The 23924-nt window shown below is 35.4% G+C and overlaps 1 long non-coding RNA gene across 2 annotated transcripts in view; it reads right to left on the minus strand.

Annotated features, from left to right (window-relative positions):
- Positions 1-21515, minus strand: part of LOC108969569 — a 319863-nt gene extending 298348 nt beyond the window's left edge. For both annotated transcript variants that reach the window (XR_001993403.1, XR_001993402.1), the window contains exon 1: positions 21481-21515. This is a non-coding gene — a long non-coding RNA (uncharacterized LOC108969569). The remainder of the gene's footprint in view (positions 1-21480) is intronic.
- Positions 21516-23924: the final 2409 nt, after the last annotated feature.

Here is a 23924-nt window from a genome sequence, read left to right on the forward strand (position 1 = left end):
TAAATTTATATTATACAAAAAATTCACTATTTTCAATCCAATATTTTTCTGTTTATATAAAAAATTGTATACTTAAGCTTATGATGATGAAAAGCTATAAAAGAGCATACATCCATCAAGGCAAGTGGCTACAAATCCGCTCTAGAAATTTATATCTGAAAAACTATGTATGTATGTATTTATATATGTGTGCTCACCTGACACATCTAATTAAAAAAAATTCTTTAAGGTTAAAACAGCTAAATTATAGACTATGAATTTTGCACTTCGAAAGCGCTTAAAAGCAACATTATTAAGATTTTTTCCACTTCATACAAAAATTTAGAAGTGTGAAGATCAACTGTCAAACAAAATGAACTTGAATGCATATGTGGCTAATAACACATCAATGTTTACATATTTTTAAGAGAAAAAAGCAAAAATTACATGGCAAATTCATAATTTTCGCCATGAAAGAGGAAATATGTAATGCATTTAGGAATAATTAGTTGTTGCCAACAAATCATAGAAAATATATATATGTCTGCATATAACAATATATATCTATAGAGAAATTTGTAGGGTACATATATACATTTGCACTCTAAAAAATATTTGAAAACTGCATAAATATGTACGTTTATGAATCAGACAAATAATTATAAGCGTGCAAAACTTAAGAGACATATATATGTGTGTGCATGTATATATACATATATATATAAGAATATATATTATAATTTCAACTCACCCCATATGCTTTTGCTATATTGACCACCTGTGACGATGAGTGTATAATTTCTATGAAAAAAATATAAATTTATATACAGACATATGTATATACACATAACCAACTAATAGCGAATATATTTAAAATTATACATTGTACACATAAAATATATAGCTAAATATGACACGCACCAACAAATAACTCTGCAAAAAGCAATAATTATGTCTCATAGTTAATTTTAGTACTAGTACTAATGTCTCACCTGGGATGACTGTACAAAATACATAAAATATATATGCATATATGTTATGTTCATAACCTTCCAAAAAAGTTCATTTTTCAAATGCCAACTGAATTTTCAGTTTTTGTTCTAAAAACAAGAATTCAACGTAAATAAGCGCTTCATTTTCCATTTAAACATAAACGTTTTTTGATTTTTCGCATTAATCAAGTAAACCTAGAAACTTCAGTAAATGATAGTTGAGAACAAAATTATTTATTCTACAAAAAAGGTCCATATCATTTTCTCCATAAAACTACTCCTTTAGAAATTATACGCAGTTATAGTTATAAATTAGTTGTGCTGTGATCAATTGTGATTTTTACATTCTGCGTTACTCATACGGCATGGTGTACTATAAAAATACAGCTTATTTAGTACATAAATTAACGGCGTATGCTTCTAAAGGAATGCTTTTTATAAAAAAAAATTATCAAAACCTTCTTTGTAGGGCGGTAAATTTATTTTCGTTGGAGGAAAAAATTTATTACAAAACTTTAAAAATTTCCATATAGAATAATATAAATATAAAATATGAAAAATATAAAATGATCTAGACACGGTTTAAATTGAAAATAAGGACCTTGTTTACGTTGGATCTTAGATGTTGAAAAATAACGGGCACCCTAATATACATACATACATAGTATATACATAAAAATCTGCATAAAACGATTTTTCGAAATGCTGCTTTTTAATAAAAAAACAAAAAAGGAAGCAAATGATGAGAGTCACGTTGCTATTTTTGCGCCCGTTCAGGTACCTTTTATATGTATGTATTTAATAAAACTACAAATATATATACATTCATGTATACATGCATATAAACTTAATTTATGCTTGCTTACGGGCAGACAATATAGATTTTTCTACATAAAAACAGTTGTGTGTGATGAAGTCACAGGCGTGTGCAAATATTAATATCTAAATATATGCAAATATATAAATATAATATATGTACATATGTACATACACATATTTCTCGCTACAATTATTATTAATAAACAAAATTAAATCAAATTAAGTGTTAAATATATACATTTATACGAGCGTATATAAATATAAATGTATAAATCGTATAAATCAATACGAACACATACCTACACACTTAATAGGTGGGCAGCTCAAAGTAGAGAATTTTAGAAATTATTCATTTAATTAGTGCTGAAAAGCTTTCACCTTAAACTATGCGAAAAATAGTCGGTGAATTCTCATATTTTCATATGATGCTATAGAACTACAAATATATATACATACAAGCATATGTAGATTAACAGATTTGATAAATAACACAGCTAGTTGTGATCAAAAAAGCAATAACTCTACTTAATTAAATATGTTTTTTTTTAGGAAAATGTTATATCTCATCTGATCAAATTTGACCCAGTCTGGCAAAAAAATATTTTCAGTTAAATCTTTATCATTTTATTATTTCAAAATATGCTCCCGACACTAAATAAGCATGCCATCGCTTAGTACAATTTTCAATACTTTTTTATAAGTCTCGGCTGAGTTGGCCTTGAGTGCCTGCAGGAAATTTAGGGTTTTTCGGATCATGTTTTTAGCCCTCTTCACTATATTGATAAATTGTTCGATGCTCATAAACTCAAAATGTGTTGTGTCGAATCATAAGAGCTGTTAATCTATAAACTCTAATAGAATATTACCCATCCCTACTAGCAAATATTTTAGCTTGGAGAAAAAAAAGGCACCTAAGCCAAATCTTTCAATTTACTCCCACGACTTTGACCAGACCTTATAGAATCTGCCGATAAAAAGTGTTTAGACAACTATTAAGCCCACAACTCTAACATCGTGTTCAAAAATGTCAATTAAACTGTTAATTGACTCGACGTACTCAATTAAGCTTAAACAAATTGTTTTGATTACTTTCTAAAAACAGTTCGAATTTGGTTTCTTAAAAATATATATTTATTACATGTTTCAAATGGACTTTTTTTGAACTTGAATTATTGTCTAGAAAACAAAATGATTTTTTTTCATATTTTCAACATTTAATTATTTAGAAGTATGTCTACAAGAGGATCCAAATCGCCATGCAAACTGGTTTCAAAATTATCATTATGTTAATCTTTTTTTTTTTTTTTTTTTTTTTTNTTTTTTTTTTTTTTTTTTTTTTTTTTTGCATAAATCATAAACTAATTGAACAATTAACAAATTTAGTCAATTAACCAATTGAGTTAATTTATTAATTAATTATTTATTAACTCAATTAGTTTATTGACTCAATTGGTTAATTGATTCGATTGGTACATTAACTCAATTTGTTAATTGCCTCGATTAGTCAATTAACTCAATTTGGTTAATTGACTCAATTAGTTAACTGCTCCTTTGTATGGCACATTAGGGACAATAAGTTGTTAAATTACCGATATTCTCTTAATTGTCCAAATAAGTACTTTTGGACACAGTATAACTGGTAGTGTCGTAGCAGTAACTTATATGGAAGATGAAGTAGATTCCCGGACACACTTATACAATATTTTCAATTGAAAATATAAAATGCTAGTCCAAATATCTTGCAAACTTAAAAGGTTAGATATTACTATATATGCATCGAATTAGGAAAAAAACTAAGTTAGTTAAAACCAGTTGAGTTCTCTTTGGAATAGAACATACTTATTAAATAACGATTTCGCTAAAAATGAAAGATTCGAAAGGAATCGTGAAATACTTTGAATTTTTGAAATTCGGTTTTTGGTTGCTTGGTAGCGAGACCCAGGACCGCTTGACCGCAAGGGGCCGCACTTACGCCATCATTAAACTCATTGTACTTTAGAATTTTTGCCATAATGCAATATAGGTTATTATGACTTTAGAAGTAAAGTAAGCTTGGTATATAAAGTCTCACTTTGAAGTAGTTAATAAACGTTACTTGAAACATATTGAATATATTACTCCGCACTCTTTAAATGAATTATTTCTAATAGCTTGAACACAAATCGTCAAAAACTTAATTTATCAATAACTAAAATAGCGCCCAGGAAATAATACATCACAGTGGGGCTTTAAATATTCAACTAAATACGAGGCATAAAAGCCACGGTTAAAGTCATGGTTTCTTTTTGTCATTAAAGACGCAATAATAAGGTTTATCTAAATAACTTAAACTTAAAGTTCAGCTTTTATATCATATAGGTAGAGAACCCTAAGTGTTTTTGTTTACACCTATACATTCTTAAGCGTTTAGTCATGGAAAGTAAATTGCCGACCAAAAATATATTTTATAAAAACAATTTTAAGAGAGGAAAACAACTAAAACCAAAATATCCATTAATAATCTTCCGAATATAAATGCGACTATAAATTGGATAAAACTTGTCAGAATGAATATTTATAGTTTTTAAAATACCTTTAATACGCCCATTCAGTAAAATGACGCGGGGGATTTAAGTAGTATATGTACATATTTATATGCATACTATATTTTTTTATATTGTGGCATATAATTATACATATTTATGTATTTCTAAAGAAATTTGTGGCTTTAATATTAAGAGGGCACTAAACAGCCTTCGCCACTTAACAAACGATCACTGGCGGAATTGTTTACAGGCATGTAAAATGAGGCTTTAATTAATATGGCCAGTAATATAAAATATAAGTAAATGTGTATAGTAAAGGTAGTTATGTGTATAAGGGACTACTGAGCAGCGTTCTTTTCAACAATACAGTTTTTATTAACTTCATATTTGAATTATGATTTACAGTTGTCCCTCTAAGAAACTCAAAACCCGTAGTATATCTTTTGATATTTTCTGCATTTTTATAGCTGATATACTAAACTACTTTCAACTTCGGTAATTGCCTGACGTCTCAAGCACCGAAAAACGGTTCGAAATGACGGCTTTTCAAGGTCCATGTCATTAGAAAACTTTAATTGATAAATGTTCTAGAATTGTTTTTACTTGAAACCATTCTTCATATAAAATTTTTCTAAAATTCATTCTAAAATTTTGCAGAAGTCTTTCAGTAAGCTAATTTTCTTGTTGGAATGTGATAAATGGAAACATATGAAGTCCACCCTCGTATGACTAATGAACAGTTTAACAAACTTCTTCAAGTAATGCATTTATAGCTCAATATTAGACTTTTAACCCATGATCCTTCAAATATAAGTTAACCACTCAAACCGTTACAGTCACAGCGGACATAAATCTTAATTTTAACAAGTAAGGAAGGGCTAAATTCGGGTGTCACCGAACATTTTATACTCTCGCAAGATAAAGTGATAATCGAGATTTCTTTATCCGTCATTTACATATTTTTTTTTATTTTGCTGTAAATTAATTAGATTAGATCAATTTGTGTACTTGAGTATTGAATTGTATTTTCATTTATTTTAATTGCATTGAAAAGTTATAGTCCGATCACGACAATTTTTCCACAAGGGATACCTCAGCTCAAATACCGTATTTGTGTAAAGTTTTATTCCACTATCATCATTGGTTCCTAATGTATATATTATACAGAGAAGGCATCAGATGGAATTCAAAATAGCGTTATATTGGAAGAAGGCGTGGTTGTGAACCGATTTAACCCATCGTACATGTCATCAGGGTGTTAAGAAAATATTACATACCGAATTTTATTGAAATCGGTCGAGTAGTTCCTGAGATATGGTTTTTGGCCCATAAGTGGGCGTCGCCACGCCCATTTTCAATTTTTAAAAGAAGCCTGGGTGCAGCTTCCTTCTGCCATTTCTTCCGTCAAATTTAATGTTTTTGAGGTTTTTCGTTAGTCGGTTAACACACTTTTAGTGATTTTCAACATAACCTTTGTATGGGAGGTGGGCGTGGTTATTATCCGATTTCTTCCATTTTTTAGCTGTATATGAAAATGCCTGAAGGAAACGACTTTATAAAGTTTGGTTGACATAGCTGTAGCAGTTTCCAAGATATGTACAAAAAACTTAGTAGGGGGCGGGGCCACGCCCACTTTTCCAAAAAATTACGGCCAAATATGCCCCTCTCTAATGCGATCCTTTTTGCCAAATTTCACTTTAATATCTTTATTTATGGCTTAGTTATGACACTTTATAGGTTTTCGGTTATCGCCATTTTGTGGGCGTGGCAGTGGGCCGATTTTGCCCATCTTCGAAATGAACCTTCTTATGGAGCCAAGAAATGCGAGTAGTTTCATCGTGATATCTCAATTTTTACTCAAGTTACAGCTTGCACGGACGGACGGACAGACAGACATCCGGATTTCAACTCTACTCGTCACCCTGATCATTTTGGTATATATAACCCTATATCTGACTCTTTTAGTTTTAGGACTTACAAACAACCGTTATGTGAACAAAACTATAATACTCTCTTTAGCAACATTGTTGCGAGAGTATAAAAATCACACGAAATCTCATCCGTGGTCCAAAGCAATGAAATAAAGACCTTAGTACCGAAAGTCGACAGATAGTAATCAAGTCACAAAGCTATTCAATTTTTCGGTCCTTATTTATGATGATTTATATAATATTTTTTATATATCGCTTCTCAGTTTCTAAACTTGAACACAAATCTTATAACACAAAGACCTAAAAAACCCTCACGTATAAAACAAGATGGAAAGAAATCATCAAAACTGGTATGTACTCACTTCCTGCTGAATTAGAAAACCAACCGCTTTGCATTCAGCTTTCTACATTGCCTTTGCTTTTAAAACCGCGCAATAAATGAAATTTTTAGACGGTAGACATGGACTTGCTTCGACCACAGGCTTATTTAAATTATTACAAAGTGAACCCACTTTGCAGCGCATTTTATTAATTCATTGTAAATTTCTTAGAGCGACGCATTTCGGCCTTCCAGTTACGTCCAATTGATTCCGTGGAAGATGAGACCTCATCCTCAGGCAAAGAAGACAGCTCACCTGAGTCTCCACATGCTCAACAGCCCGGCGCACCACAGTATGGCCAATATTTGGCTATCAATGGGCAAGCACCACATCAGGGGCGTCCACGTACGAAGAAACCTCGCAGTAAATCATTGCAGCCACAATCAAATATTGTACCCTGGCGTAAATCATCGCGACCACGACGTGGTCGTTCGCTAGATAAGCAACCCTTCTTCCCCGGTTACAAACCGGAACCAGTTAAATCATGGAAAGAGGAAACGATAAGTCTGAAACCGACACCAATCGAAAAGAAAGTCATTCCAAAATTGGAAGCCGCTAAGGTTGAACTCAAATCCATTAAGGAACAACGTAATCAAGGTTTGATGGGTATCGGCGCAACACTCGATCAAATCATCGCTGGTAAGACTGAAAAGGAAGCCATTCCATGGATCGTAATGCGTGATAAATTGAAACATGTCGAAAGTGTGCAAAAACAATTGGACAAATTCGATTTGGATGAAGTGTATCTGCGACCAATCGAACAACCAATAGTGACAGATAAGAGAGTATCACAACAGGCGCAAGAACAACAAGAACAAATTGAACGTACCAAAGAGATACAGCGACTACGTAGCATGGAGAGCATTGAAATCAACGAGATGACGGAACAAATCGAGAAGTTGATAACGAAACATCAAAAGGAAGATGCCATACCATGGAAGGAAATGCGACAACATTTGAAGAGTGTACAACGTGTTACTAATCAAATTGAGAAGTTCAAAATTGAAGAAGTAGAATTGCGTCCGCTGCCGACGCAGACCGCAACTACACAGGAAATAAGTGACACAACACAAAGCACTGTCTCAATGATGGTCGATGAGAGCTCTAAGGGCTCCATACAGAAGGTGGTACGCAAAGAGCAATTGCAACAGTATGAAGATGTCAATGAGGTACACAAACAACAGTATATCATAAGTGAAGACATTAACTTGCTGAGTGTTGCTGAACGTGAAAAACTGGAAGCACAACGCATTATTCAACAGCAACAAGCTGTAAATTGGCGCCAAGGACGTAAAGTACCCGCATTGCAGCCACTCACCTCGATGGAGGATACTTCAATACTGAAGACTGGTGTTACGACCCAGGAAAAGTTCGAGCAAAGCTTGCAACAACAAAAATACACCAGCGTCGAGGATTCGAAGATGATGAGCATCGAAGAATACGAGCATCTGCAAATGATGAAGCGTATACAAGAAGAGAAGGCTGTAGAATGGCGTCAACAGCGACAAGTGCAAGAATTCGAACAAATTGAGGATTCCACGAGGTTGTCATTGCAACAACGAGTAGATACGGAGGAACAGCAATTTGCACAATCGCAACCGACCCTATGGGATCGTGGTAGGAAGAAGCCACAACCTCAGCAGGCACAATCTCAAACACCACAACCCACTAAGCAATATCCAGAGCAGCCTAAGACTTATGAGGAAGCAGTGGATGTGCTGCCTGAAGAGCCAGTGCCAGTAAAACCAACAGAAAAGCCAACACCAGTAATGTGGGAACGTGGTAGAAAGAAAACAACAACACAACAACAGCAAATCACTGAAATACAACAAGCCACTGAAGAAGTACAACAACAATTCGTGGAACAGCAACAAATAAGCGAACAAAGGGAATTTGCTGAAGAAACCAAGAAGACCAGCGTACGTAAAGCAGTTGCGCCACGTGAGCCTGAACAGAAAATGGAGCAAGTTGTGCTCAAGCCCACACCACGCCCACGTCCGAAGATAACACAGAAGACTGAAGAAGTGCACTCACAAACCTTGAAACGCACGCAAGCTACACATGTTGTGGAAGAACAACCGACCAAAGCATACGAGCACGCTGAGGATACACTTCAGGAAGAGGTAGTACCGCAACAGCCGGTTGCACCCGAACCCGTATTGTGGGAACGTGGAAAGAAGAAGCCCACTAAGGTTGAAGAGGTATTTTCTGAACAACCAGTGAAAACTTATGAAGAGACTGTGGATGAACTTCCAGAGCAACCTGCAGAACAGCCTCAACCTGTATTGTGGGAACGCGGCAAGAAGAAGCCTAACGTGCAACCAGCAATAGTAGAGCAAGTTGAACAACAAGAGCAAACTATTGAGCAACAAACTGTGGTAGAGGAGATTAAGAAAGTTACACGTAAGGTTATACCAAAAGAGCAAGAAGAAAAGGTGGAACAAGTGGTGCTTAAGCCAACACCGCGACAAAAACCAAGAGATGCCCCCAAAGCCGAGGAATGGCCACTTAAACCCGCCAAGCGACCACAACCAACACACGCTACGGAAGAAGACCAACAGCAATCAACGAAAGCATACGAAGAAGCAGTTGATGAACTTCCTGAAGAACCAAAACCACAGCAACCAGAGCAACAACCGGTCTTATGGGAGCGTGGTAAGAAGAAACCTATCAAACCTATAGAGGAAAAGGAGGAAGAGGTTGAACAAAAGGTAGAAAAACACATTTCGGAAGAAGTCACCGTTGTTGAGGAAACTAAAAAGAAGGCTGCGCGTAAAATTATTCCACAAGAGCCAGAAAAAATGGAACAAGTGGTGCTTAAACCTACACCAAGGCAGAAACCCAAAGAAACGCCAAAGGCGGAAGAAGTACTATTAAAACCAACAAGACGTCCGCAGCCAGCACAAATCGCTGAAGAAAAGCAACAAGAACCAACGAAAGCATACGAAGAAGCTGTAGATGAAATAACCAAGGAAACAGCTCAAGTTGAAGAACAACCGCAACCTGTTATATGGGAACGTGGTAAGAAAAAGAAGCCTATTAAGCATACAGAAGAGAAGGTAGAAGATATTCCCGTACCACAAACAAAAGAAGAAGTGATTGATGTAATCGAGGAGCCCATACCAGAGCAGCCAGAAGAGAAGCCTGTACTGTGGGAACGTGGTAAGAAAAAACCAAAGGCTGAACAAGTTGAAATTGTCGAAACTCAGAAAGAAGAAGTACAAGAAAAAGAAGTTGTTGAGAAAAAGAAGGTTAAGAAAATTAAGAAACGCCCAAGCGTGACTGAGGTAGTACAAACTGAAGACATAGCACCAACGGTTGAAGAAGAAGTTATTGAAGAAGTGCCCGAAAAGACACAACCAACAATTGACGAAGGCAAAACGATAGAAGAGACAACAGAAATGGCGGAGAAAATCAAAACTAAGAAAGTCAAGAAACCAAAAGAGAAGCCAGAAGAAATTGAAGTTACGGAAACTCCAGAAGAAGTTGTTGAAGATGTCAGTATTGTAGAAGAAACCGTTGAAGAAGAGAAACGTAAAGTCAAAAAGGTGAAAAAACCTAAGAAGGAGAAAATTGCCGACGATGTTGAAGAAATTCAGCCTGAGGAGGAAGAAGAAGAAATACAGCCAGAAGAACCTGTGCCAGAAGAACCAGTGCCAGAAGAAAAGGTACCGATCAAACGTAAAGAGATCAAACCACAAGAGCCTGAACATGTAGAAAAGGTGACACTTAAACCGGTACCACGCAAACAGTTACCGAAACCAGAGCAAGAGAAACCAGAAGAAGTCACACTCAAACCATTTAAGAAACATGTAGTTGCTGAAGATCTACAGCAGCCCACAGAGGTGGAAACTCATGAAGAGGTTCCTGAAAAAGTCGGCGTAGAAGTCATCGAAGAAGTCACGAAGAAACGTGTCAAGAAGAAGAAGCCCAAGAAAAAGACAGCTGAGGCAGACGAGGAAGAGGAAGTCGAACAACCCATCGAAGAAGTAGAAGAGGAAGAAGAAGAAATCGTAGAACCTGCTCCAGAAACTGAAGAGCAACCAATCGAAGAAGATGTAGAAACAGCAGAGGTTGTACCTCAACCCAAACGGAAAGCTAAACCAGTACCAGTAGAAGAAAGGGTGGAAGAAGTTTCACTGAAACCAATAAGAAAAGTTAAAAAGCCTTTACCAGAAGAACAAACCATCGAGGAGGTAAAACTTAAGCCTGTAAGACGTCCCGAACAGGTGCCAGAAGAGCAGCAGCTCGAAGAAGTAGTGTTGCAGCATGTCGAGAAACCAGCAGAAGAAATCATAGTTGAAGAAAAGAAAAAAACAAAGCATGTTAAGAAGCCAAAGGCAGAGGAATTACCAGAAATACCAGATGCAGAGCCAGTGCAACTTGAAGAAGCTGAGCATTATGATATTGAAAAAGAACCTATTGTGGAGGAACCACAACCGCAAGTACCTTGGAAACGTGGCGAAAAGAAGAAGCCTGTCGAAGAACCCATTGAAGAAAAACAATTGCCTACAGGTAAGAGAAGACCACTAGCCGAAGAACAACCAGAGGAAGTCAAACTCAAGCCAATACCACAAAAACCGAAAGAAGAACCAGTGCAACCAATTAAAGAAGTATCAGCGCCTAAATTGGCGCCTAAAGAACGACCACAACCCGAGGAGGAAGAACTTGAAATCACTCCCATCCCAGTCGAAGACGAGACCAAGCCACAAAAGGAGAAGCCAAAGAAAGAAAAGAAGAAGAAACCGAAATTACAAAAGGCAACACCATCAGTTGATGAAATTACTGAAGAAATCGCTGAACCATTCAATGAACCAATCACCGAAGAAGATCAAGTAGATGAAATACCGATTGACGAAATCAAAGAAGTTGCCGTCTCTGAAGAGGTCTTACCTGAAGAGGAGGTCGTGCCAACAGAAGATGTAATCACCACAAAACAAAAGGCACATAAGAAACGCACAAAGCGACTAAAGGATGCATCTTTCGAAGATCAACCACAGTTACTTGAAGCCGAAATTGTGGATCTTGAAGCTGAAGAGATCATAACGCAAGAAACTTCACAAGAAGTCTCACAAAAGACAATTACACTTAAAAAGACTGAAGACAACCGACCACAATTCATAACTACAGAGCAATTGATCGAGCTCGATGTTGATGATGTGCGACGCGGTATCGACATGAAAGTTACATCAAATATTGTTAAGAAAGAAACGCGGCGTATCATCTTGGACGACAGTCAACCATTACCCGAGCTTGAGCTAATCACGCAAAAGCGCATACAAGAGGGTATCGATATGTTGCCCGACGAAGAATTGATCGAGGATCAAAACGTGCCACAAAAGGAAGAGACCACAACTTCCGAAGTGCAACGGCAAGAGCGTAAATTGGTGCGCAAGAAGAAGAAGGAAATCAAACCGCCACGTATTACCGAAAAGTTACGGCCGGTTATGTGCACACCCGAAAAGCCCACAGAGCTGGAGTGTAAGATTGAGGGCACACCATTCCCAGAAATCAGCTGGTATTTCAACGATGTGCTCTTATTCGCTTCGGAGAAATACGAAATTACGGTAGTGGAAGATGTAGCCAAATTGAAGATAGCTAAGGTCACGCCCAGCGATGTGGGCGTATACACTTGCGAAGCGCGCAACGAAGCCGGCGTAGCAACGAGTCGTGCCAACATCTTTTTGGGTGAGTACGGGGTCTACGTGTGGGGGAAGTGCGAAATTAGAGAATGGTACGAGCTTGAGATACGTTTCCGTATGACTTACGGAATTATATGTAACTGTTTGCAGTGGCTTTGGAGTACATTTTCTTTCTCTATCATACACATAGGTATTGTAACGTAACTCTATACTGAAAGCCCATCTAATAATTCTTATGTACAAATATATCTATCTATTGTAATGTGTCCTCATAATTTATATACGCACAACAACACACTTTTACACTACTCTATGTACAATACACTCAATATATTTGTAATTAAAACATAATTTACCTGCTCTTGAAATATTCAAAACTCTAGAAAAAGAACAAGGCATTGCACCACAATTCACAAAACCGCTCAAAATCGAGTTCACCGAAGAGAAGGAACCCGAATTGTTGAGAGTCACTGTTACGTGTCAAGTCGTCGGCAAGCCAATGCCACAAGTGAAATGGTATCGTGGCACAGAAGAGGTCATACCGAGCGAAACTGTACAGACATTCTACAATGAAGAGACGGGCGATGTTGCTTTGGAGGTCATAAATCCAAAACCGAATGAAGCGATCACATACTCCGTGCAAGCGCAAAACGATTTCGGACGTGCCATTGGCAATGCCAACATACTTAGCCGCGTCGAAGAGGCACCACTGGAGGTATTGAAACCACCTAAGGTAACACCGCTGAGTGCACAAGTTATACCGACCGGTGGTACCTTGTTGTTCGAGGCCAAATATGAGGGTACGCCACGGCCAGAAATCGTTTGGCTGCGCAATGGACGTGAAATACAAATCAATGAAGACGTCACAATCGAAACCACCGAGACTACGACCACAATCAAAATAATCAACATGAATCGCAAACGTAGTGGTAAATATGAGGTATGTGCCAAGAATCCAGTTGGTGAGGCTAAATCTTCGGGTTCGGTAATGGTTACCGATCAAGCGCCCGACAAAGAGATTATACCACCACGTTTCATTCAACCGCTACAACCAAAGTACTTTGGTGAAAATGAAGTTGCCATATTGGAGGCTGTTGTCATATCCGAACCACTCTCGTCATTCCAATGGTTTGTCAATCTTGAACCCATCAAGAGCACAAACGAATGTCGTATAGTTTCGCAGGCGAACAAATCGACACTGCTGATCGAGAACTTCGAGCGTAAATTCGTTGGTCCGTACACGTGTCGTGCGGAGAATGTTGGCGGTTCGGTTACATCGACTGCAACCGTTAAATTACTGGAAGATAGTCCACAAAAGAGTGTGGAAGAATTCGAATCGCCACGATTCGTTGAAGAATTGTTAGAGCCGATTACGGTAATGGATGGTGAGGCATTATTGCTCACCTGCAAAGTGGTTGGCAAGCCGACGCCGCGCGTCGAATGGTATCATAATGAGGAGAAAATTGTTGAAACCAAAGAGACGTTAATATCACAGGATGCCGATGGTTTGTGTCAGTTGCAAATAACCGAAGTATTCCCCGAAAATGATGGCGAATACAAGTGTGTGGCCAGCAATAAAATTGGCGAAGCGCTAACAACGACATTTGTTAATATACAAGGTAGAGCAGCAAATGCACAAAAGCACTTCATTCAACACTAAAACCAATTAGAAATTACAAGCATTCTACTTAGTACCAAAAACAAAACCTCAACCTCCTTCACAAAGAATCCTTCAACCCCACTCGTATATAACTTCTGCTTGTTCCTGTTCTAAGTTTGAAGTCTTGGCGTGTGTTTCTTTTTGTTTAGCGTTACTTAACTTTTTTTTATTTATTTGTTTTGTTTGGTTTATTGTCTGTTTGTTAAAAGCATGCACTTCCCGGAAGTGAACCATTACGCCCACTTTTCCATTCCTCTAACTGTTTATCTACTGTATTTTCTCTTAACCCTCTCCTCATCTCTATCTTTTTCTCTCTTTCTGTGTAAAATAAATAATTTAGAGTTCTTGAAATAGCTTAATATTCATTTTATATACTAATTCTTTTTCTTACAATTATTCATGAAGTTACAATAATATTAGAAGTTATGAAAACAACTCACAACGTTTTTTTTTTTTTAAATTTTGTATACCAGTAATTATACCAGAAAATTTCCAGAGATTTTAAGAACGATTAGTAAAGTAGAAGGCAAAATATATTGTTCTACCCACTGATCAAATTTGAGCCGGACTGTCAATAAAAAGGGCTCACCAGCCAAATAGGCTAACTTTTTCGTACATTTGTTATGAGCTTCGGCTGGAAGGGCCGACCTTCAGTTTTTGAAGCGCCATTCACTAGATAGTTGGCATTCATAAACCCATATCTCGCCACCAATAATGATAAGTTTGATGAATGTAAAGTCCTAAGCTACTTTGTCAAGCATCTCTTTTATGACCTCAACTCGACTTGGTTTTTGCCAAAAAATTAAGTCTTTTTTTTTTTTTTTTTTTTAATCTTGTCATTGACAAAGGCTTTGTGATAGGTTCTTCCCGCGAATCCATTGGAAACATAAGATATCAAGCAAACTCCTTCATCATTTTTTTTCCATGGTACAGACTGCAACATCTTTCTCGTCGTATGTCAAACTCACAGTAATTGAAATATCGAGATCTAAACTTCACTCGAACATAAAAAAAATTGGACCAATCTAAGGAAAAAGATTTTAGTAATACGATTTGATCACCAAATGACGATAATCCAGTGACAAAAGCAATATCCGTGTGATATTTCAAAATACGGGTCATAGTTGAAGCAATGAGGTCCGAGAAATTTACTACTCTAAATAACTACAGAGAGAGGTGTGAGAATTGAAACCAAATTAAAATACCATTGCATTAAAATTTCTAAATCTTACTCTGGAATGACAGTACAAATAGTATTTAGGGAAATCCGAATGTCGACGAAAACTCGAAAGTGGATTTTAGTAATTGTATAAGACCTCGGATCTCTAGATTTGAGGCGGACATGAGTTGTAGAGTGGTTTGTAACATATATAAAGATACTTGTTTTGTTTGCTGCTGTCTTTCNTTTTTTTTTTTTTTTTTTTGAATGCCTTGTATTATTATGTGATTCTCACTAAGTACCTCTAATAGTGATTTTTTTCACTTCAAACTCAACTCAAATATAAAATATATTTACAACCAACTTTCTTTTTATAGCATTTGAATATATCCCCGATTCTGAAATCACTGGACTCACTGGCTCCGAAGAGGATCTCCTGGATAAGGTATATGCCAAACAAACCTTTTGGATTTTAGGTTATATTTATTTACCGCCATTTCTTTATTAAATCACATTGCAGACTCTTTCTATCGACGAACAAGCACCGAAAATCATTAAGAAATTACCTGAAAAAATCGAACCCAAAGAGGGTGAACTTGCGAAATTGGAAGTTAAGGTTATTGGTAAACCAAAACCCAAAGTCAAATGGCTGCGCGACGACGAAGAGATATTCGCATCCGAGGAATATCAAATCGAAAATTTCGAAGATGGCACCTCAGTGCTGGTCATCAATCATGTCTATCCCGATGATGTGGGCGTTATCAGCTTTGAGGCGCACAATCCATTGGGGGTAGCCGTGACAACGGCGCTCTTTGCTGTCGAAGGTAGGACTTACTCAAACCGTAGCACTTTTGCATTATGTAGAAAATTTTATTTTCGGTGAAGCAATTGTGAGAATTGCATTACGTATGTTTAATATAAAATTCTGATTTTCAGCTAGCAGCGTTATAAATTATTTTCCTTATCCCAAAAATCCACTGTACATAAATTGCAAACCTCAAAAGTATTATTTTACAAAAAATACATATTATACAGTATTTTCTATGCCAAATGGTATTTTTACACTATATACTATTTTTATGCCAAATACTATTTCTTATACCAAATAGAATTTTTTATACCAAACAGTATTTTTAAGTTTAGATTATTTACCATAAAATAAATCTAGACTACCATAAGCTATATTTATACACATACCTATAAATGCTTAGAGTACACTTCTTTTCACAGAAAGTACACACATACCGGTTCTTACAGCTATTTGCTGGCAATCGTACTAATCAAATACTTTACTTTACTATTTTTTTACTATGAAAAATCAAAAATACATTTAGGCATCGTTGGAACTAAGGACTACCGCAAACCGGAATGGGTAACGCATATGGAAGAAATGCAGAAGGCGCTCAAAGGTAAGCGGCAATCACTTAAGTCACTACAAATTTATGCCATTTTCATGTGAATTGGTATAACATTTGTAAATTTCTCTCAATATTGTCTGTGTTTTTGTTATCCTTTCTATATGTGTATATGTGTTTTAATCTACTTCAACAAACAAATTAGCAATAAAAAATCAACAAATACCCTAATACTTCTCTGTTTCGAAAATAAATTATACGAAAAATTTGAAAATTCCCCACTGTCGCTATTTTCTATGTGTTTCTATCTGTTTTTTTTTACACTGTACTGTCTTGTCCATGTCCAATGAACAAACAAAAAAAAACATGTACTTAACTCGAAAAAAATTATATGCGACAAGTACCGTTAAAATTCCATCAAAACAATATATACATACATACAAGTACATACTAATAAACGTATGTATGTATTTCGTACTGTATAAATAAAGCTCTTTATGTGTGTGTAACGTAAAAGCTAGCACCATAAAGCCATAAAAGCTTACCCCCAAGCCCCATCCTAAACAGTGAAAATTATATGTCTATACTAGCCAAAAACCCCACAGCCCCTTACAAAACAAAGTATACGCCATAAACAGTTTTCGATTACATTTTAGCATTACAAAAACATTTTTGGAAAATACCTACATATCTTTTTTACAGTATACATACAGTTAAATCACTGCTCATCAAAGCAACATTGGCATCGTAAATTCGAGACTAAAAAAGTAGTATTGACTAACAACTTAAAAAAAACATGAAAATCCTACTAAAAAGTTAAAATTGAAAATTAAAATTCAAAATTAAACAAAAAAAAATTCTTATTTAAAAAAATAAAAAAAAATTTAAATATAAAAATGTTTCAAAACGCAAATGGTAAAAATTAAAAAATATCAAAAACAAAAAATTAAAATTTTAGAAAATTAAATTGCCTTACTAAAAAACTACTAATTATTAAATAAAATTAAATAAAGAGCGAAGATTCAAAAAAGTAGTTTTTGAAAATTTTGCTTTTTTAACCGAATATATCCCATTCCAAATATTTGTTGACCTCCACTTATCACTAAGCGCCCTCTACTATACTTCATAAGTCACTAGCTTTTACGGTGTTTCAGTTATACATATTGTTTCGTTATTGTCACTAACGTCTTCAGCATCTATTTTGCTTCACTTCACATAATTACATACAAATACAATATATTCTCATACAGAAAGGTGAACCCCATTCTATTTTTTTTTTGAAAACAGACAAACATTTTCTCCAATATTTATAAAAATGTAATCTTAAAGAAACTTACAGAACACTGAAGCCTTGCCACACGTCATATGTAAGTACCCTCGAACATAAGGATATTTAAAAACTAAATACCAACAACTTGTTATAAAATTTTTTTATAAAAGGAGACAAATACTACAATAACACAGTACGCAGCGCATAATTTTGGAAACCTTTTGCAGATTTACGCTTTTACACTTAGTCAAATAAATTATATAAAAAAATATATAATACTATGCAGGCTTACTAAAACTTAGATCTTAAAGAGAACATACCTAAATCTTACTTCATCAATGAGTAAACGAAATTTTTAATATTGTCCCAAATCAATCATTCTTTCCATATAAAGGCAAACTTCAATACCTTTCCAGCAGTTTAATTGCTAAAGTCGTAGTTTGGCCTTTTAGTATGAAAAGTAAAAGTAATCTAATATTACAAAATTCTCAAATCTTACATCAACTTCAAATTTTGTCTAAAACAACTGTATTGGTTCGATCCTTACATTAAACATTGATTTGCTTTTTTCAAGAAATATGTTTTCGAAAAATATGTAACTCAATGAAAACGATCAATATTAATTTTCTTATGCCTATAACGTACTTATTGGATAAGAAACGTAATTCCAAAAGAGCTATGTTATTTATGACAGGGTATACCTGGTAATAACCCAAAATACTATGGTTGCAATACTATATGAACAAACATAAAGCCTTATGTTAGGTTAGATGGCTGATCAAAGACCGCACATGAACTACTATATGTAATCCTTTGTGTGGCCATAAAAAAGGAGAACTTAGTAGCCACTGCAAATTTTCACTGGGTTTTAATTTCCATTCCCGCCAGATCGGTGTAATGTCTGAATGTATGCGCTCTCAAGTGCATAAGTCTTGACCTCCAAATGGTGTCTGATAGGATTCCCAGCCTTACTGCGTGGACACCAATAAGGCAAAGGCCCGTTAAAAGCCCCAAAAATACAGAGAGAGGCAATGAGATTACTATATCTCTTGCGATAGATCTTAGGCCAAAAGGCTTTTGTGACATCGCATGTACCGATGGTGGTCCAGCGCTGACCAAGCCCAGCTATATAGTATTATGTTAGTTAAGTAAAAAAATCCATTATCAAAAAGTGTTAATATTTCAGCATCTCTAACGAAATCACTTTATTGCATTTTGTCGTATTCTTGAAACTAAAGCTCCTACCCGTAGTTCAAGAGAGTGGTCAGGCTTGTGTAGAATCCTAATATTCTTAGATTTGTGTACATACTTTCCAGCAACCTCTTTCAAAAACATTACATACTATTCAAGTAACTATAAAGAACAACTATGGCCCCAATCCTGATGTCTTAGAGTAACAACCTAAACTATTTCGCATTCCACATTCAGTATACCACTTCCGCTCCAACTTTTCCTTTTAGTTGTATGTGAACGCTGTATATTAGCTTAGCTTTAACTAAAAACTATGAAACTTGCAATTCTTTTTGCTTGTAGCTGCTAAATGCTCGCCATCGATAGTAAACGAATTGCGTGATTGCCGTGCAGCCACCGGCGAAATTGCCAAATTCGAAATACAATTTGCCGGAAACCCCAAACCAGGTACAGTATTGCCACATGCAATAAATGGACATAGAAAATATGGAAATAACATAGAATGCCAGCAGCTAATCTTAGGAGCACTAACGAATATATTTACTTTTTCTAATTGCATTAGATATACAATGGTATTTTAACAATGTACAGCTTAGAGAATCTAACAAATATCGCTTGCGCGTCGAAGAGACCATAGCCTCTTTAGAAATACTCAATGTCACGTACGAGGATATCGGTTTCTACACATGCAAATTGATCAATGAGATCGGCATGACCATGTCGCGTGGCAAATTCGATCTAGCCACAGCGGCAACAACAATCACCGAAACCGAAACCGAACAGAAAGTGAAGAGTAAAAAGAAGACAGTTGTGAAGAAATCGACTGCCAAAAAGTCCAGTGAGCAACAGCAAAAATTGCATAAAACTGAAATAACAATTGTACCCACTGATGATAGTGACGTGGAGACCACCGTAAATGTAGTAAAGGTGCAGCGACCTATTTCGCTATTGGTGGAAGAGAGTGGCGTTTCGGAAGTGATGGAAGTGAAAGATCGTAAAATCGCTGACGCGGAATTGTTGGCCACACAACAAGAGAGTAAAACTATAACAACAACAACTACAACGACAACAAAGACAACCAAAACGATTGAGATCACCGAAACCGTACAAACGATACGTCAAAAGATCTCACAGAAGATTATAACAGTTGAAGATCTACTGGTGATACGGCAACACGAGGAGGTCAATGAATTGCTCGAAACTATCGATGCCAGCTCCTTTGGTTCGACCGGGGAGGCCGCGTTGCGTGATTTAGCCAGTATTGGACTGTTGTTGCGCTACGGTTGTACAACCTATGAGATTATTTATATGTATGAGCAGAATATTTTCATTTCCTTGCAAAAGGCTGAATCGCAAGCGGCGCTGGTGCAATTGGTCGAACGCGAAGGTCACGAAGAGTTGATCACACAAATACTGGGTGAATCAACGACCGAGGATGAGACCGTGCTGGCCGCTACTGTGGGCTTTAAGGCATTCATACGCATGATCGAGACGTGCGAAATAACAATTGAGACAGTGATTAGGCGCTTTGTAAGGGAAGACTTTATATCGCAAGACTGGACGATATCCGCAAAAGAGGTTTGCCATGCTTTGCCTGTGTTTATGTTTGACTTTGTTGCTTTTTGTTTGCATTAATATAGTATACAGATTTCAAATTTAGGAGGTTAGTACTTTTATATAGGATATTCGACTAACAAGGTTTTTAGTTTGGTTTAGTTTGGTTTCATATAGGAAAACATTTTTATTTGAAAAGAAATATAGACGAAAATTAGCATAGATTAATTTCCAAGGCAACGCTACAATTTTCGAAAAAATTGTTCAGATCGAACCACTATAGAATATAGCTGCAATACAAATGGAACGATGAAAATCAAGTATTTCTAAGGAAAACTTTTTTATTTGTTAAGATATCTTAACGAAATTTTTGACACATTATTACCATTGATAACCCTAGAATCTCTGAATGAATTGTTCACATTGAACCAATATAGCATATAGCTTTCATACAAACTGAACGATCGAACTGAAGTCCTTGTATGAAAAACTTTTTTACTTGACAAGATATTTTCATAAAATTTGGCACAGATTATTTTCCAGAGCAACGCTGCAATATTAAAATAAATTCTTCAAATTGGGTCACTATAACATATAGCTGTCATACAAATTACTTGGTCAAACACAAGTCCTTGTATGAAAAACTTTTTTGCTTGACAAGCTATCTTTACGAAATTCGACACGGATTATTCTCCAGAACAACAGATCGAACCACGATAGCATATAGCTTTCATACAAACTGAGCGATCAAAATAAAGCTTGTATTTTTTACTTCACAAGATATATTCATGAAATTTGACACCTCAAATAAATTGTTCAGATCGGGCCACTATAACATATAGCTGCCATAAAAACTGCTTGATCAAACTTAAGATCAAGAGCTGTAGCTGTGTAGGATATTATAGTTGCGGTATTGCCGAAATAAATATTTTTCCTTTATATTTCAATTTTTATATATTTTATAACTTATTATAAAATTATTTTTAGGTTAGCTATGAAAAGATAGCAATTTTAAGTACTCACCGAAAGTTTTGGGTATGACATTCGGAAACTCTGCAATGAAAAGAGAGAATTGAGGATTTTAGAGTGCAAAGTTTCAAAGATATTAGCAAAATTAATTATTTTTTATTTTCTTCTAATTATTACTTAAGCTTACTCCTATTTACTTAATAATATAAAAATGCATTATTTGTATATATTTATGTATATAAATGTGTAAATCTTCTTTTTCCGCCTAACACTTCTAACACATTCGCACACGCACATTTAGAGGACAATTGAAACGTCGCAAGTAATTGAGAGTCACGAGGCCATAACACATATAAAATACGGTAAGCGAGAGCTAGCAAAAGTTAAAAAAAAAATAATATTAAAAAGCAAAATAAATACTTTTGCCTTAGAGTTAAGACTTGTAAAGAGCTTTAATGGAAATGCAAATTTTCTTTGTTGTTTTTTTATATTTTTATTACGTATGCGCAATGAAATTCGCTTCCAAAAATCGCTTGCTTGCCGCTTGTCTCACCAATGCCAAATGCCAATCGCAACCAAAACCAAAACCAAATGTCAAATTAACAGAGGAAACATTCGTCGAGGAGCGCACAGTAGTCGTCGAAGAAGGTTTGAATATAGAAACTGTAGAAACTGTAGAAATTGAAGAATTGTAGAATTCCCAAAAAAAAAATTTATGTAAAAAAAATTTAAATTAAAAAATAAATAGAAAACTGTAGTAACCAAAGCAGGCCACCAAACTCCACCAGTGTCTCCACCAAAAACTAAATATTGATTAAAATTTAATGTTTAAAAAATTGTAAAAATAAAAAAAAATATTAATAATCAAAACAACCCAAAATTATGCCAATTACATATATAATAATTTAGCATTAATAAATACTTATATGAAGAAAACGTAATAATACAATTAATAGCAATTTGTTTTAACAATAAAAACAACAATAATATTAATCAACGCAAATTCGAAAGTTATCTTTTCGCAGTGATTTCTCAAAAATTTGCAAAATTCTCCCCACTGACGTCACTACTTAACACCACCACCACCACCACCACTACTACTACTGCCGCCCGTCAGCCGTACAACTAGTGTGCTAATGCTAATACCAAATACTACTATTGCTATTCTCTATTACTACTAATTTTGCTACCAACTGTCCTACTATGAACTTAAAAAAAAACAAAAAAAGCACGAAAACAATAATAACAACTATGCCATATGTTTACAAGCGCAGTAACTACAAACTCGCTTTGGAAAGCTGCGTCTCAGGCAAATTGTAAGCGTAATGTGTGAACGCCCTACGCCCTAAGCCATTTGCTCTACTCTTTTCCGCTCGCACTGCAAGCCCTCACCGCCGCGCTGTTATCATATAAGCTTCGCTGCTGCCATTTAATTTTCTATAGCATTTTTTTTTTTTAGCTTTTAACACTTTTCTACTATATTATTTTATGCTTTCAAACTATGTATATTTAAATATTTTACTAATTTCTGCTATTTTACCAATATTAATTTTCCATATTAAGTACTTTTAAAGCCACTTTTATGCACCTGCTTTTAATCCTTAAGCTTCATTTTCTAAGCTATGAACACAGTACAGCACAAACCACGTACAACAACAACAAAGCAAACGTATGTAAGTAATAAGGTAAGCACTTGGTTAAATATGAGTAGGAGATGTGTATGTAAACTGTCTCTTATACACATCTAGATGTGTATAAGAGACAGGTACAGCACAAACCACGTACAACAACAACAAAGCAAACGTATGTAAGTAATAAGGTAAGCACTTGGTTAAATATGAGTAGGAGATGTGTATGTAAATGTGTAAGCGAAATTGTTTGTCTGTAAAAAATCAAAAAAACGAGAGAAAACAGAAAATTTATACTTTCATTTATATCTAAAAATACTATTTGTATTTATATTGTATGTCGTATCCCAAGAGAACATTGTATATGTATGAGCCTAGATCTATACAGAACTCACAGCTTTTATTGTTTGTAACAACAAAGATAATTTATAGGTTATGGTTAAAAATGAAGATTCCTTGCGGCAATGTTGGCACATTATCAGAAAAAAATTTTTTTTTTTTTTTTAATTAAAATCTATTTCGGGTTTGTCATGTTAATAGTGAGGTTAGGCTGGTCAAAAGCAAAAATACAATCAGAATCAGTTTAAAATGAAAAAATCAGTTCATACGACTAAACGTTCCCTAGTAGCGTTATAAGATGCCAAAGTTATCTCAGTTTCGAGACTAAGGCGAGTGTTGAAGCACGGCCTTATGAAACAGTGTGTTCAGAGCCATCCGGCGCAAAATAAGGCGTTATCTCAACTTACAGATGGAGAACGTACTCTGAGGCCTGCTTGGGTTTTAACGGAACGGAGACCGTCTTGGTATTCATCCGTCAAAAATTTCAGTCTGCTGTCACCCACGCAAACTCATTTTAAAGAATACCTCGGC

Source organism: Bactrocera latifrons, unplaced genomic scaffold (genome assembly GCF_001853355.1).
Source record: "Bactrocera latifrons isolate USDA-ARS-PBARC rearing strain unplaced genomic scaffold, ASM185335v1 scaffold_258, whole genome shotgun sequence".
In the NCBI taxonomy this organism is placed as follows: domain Eukaryota; kingdom Metazoa; phylum Arthropoda; class Insecta; order Diptera; family Tephritidae; genus Bactrocera; species Bactrocera latifrons.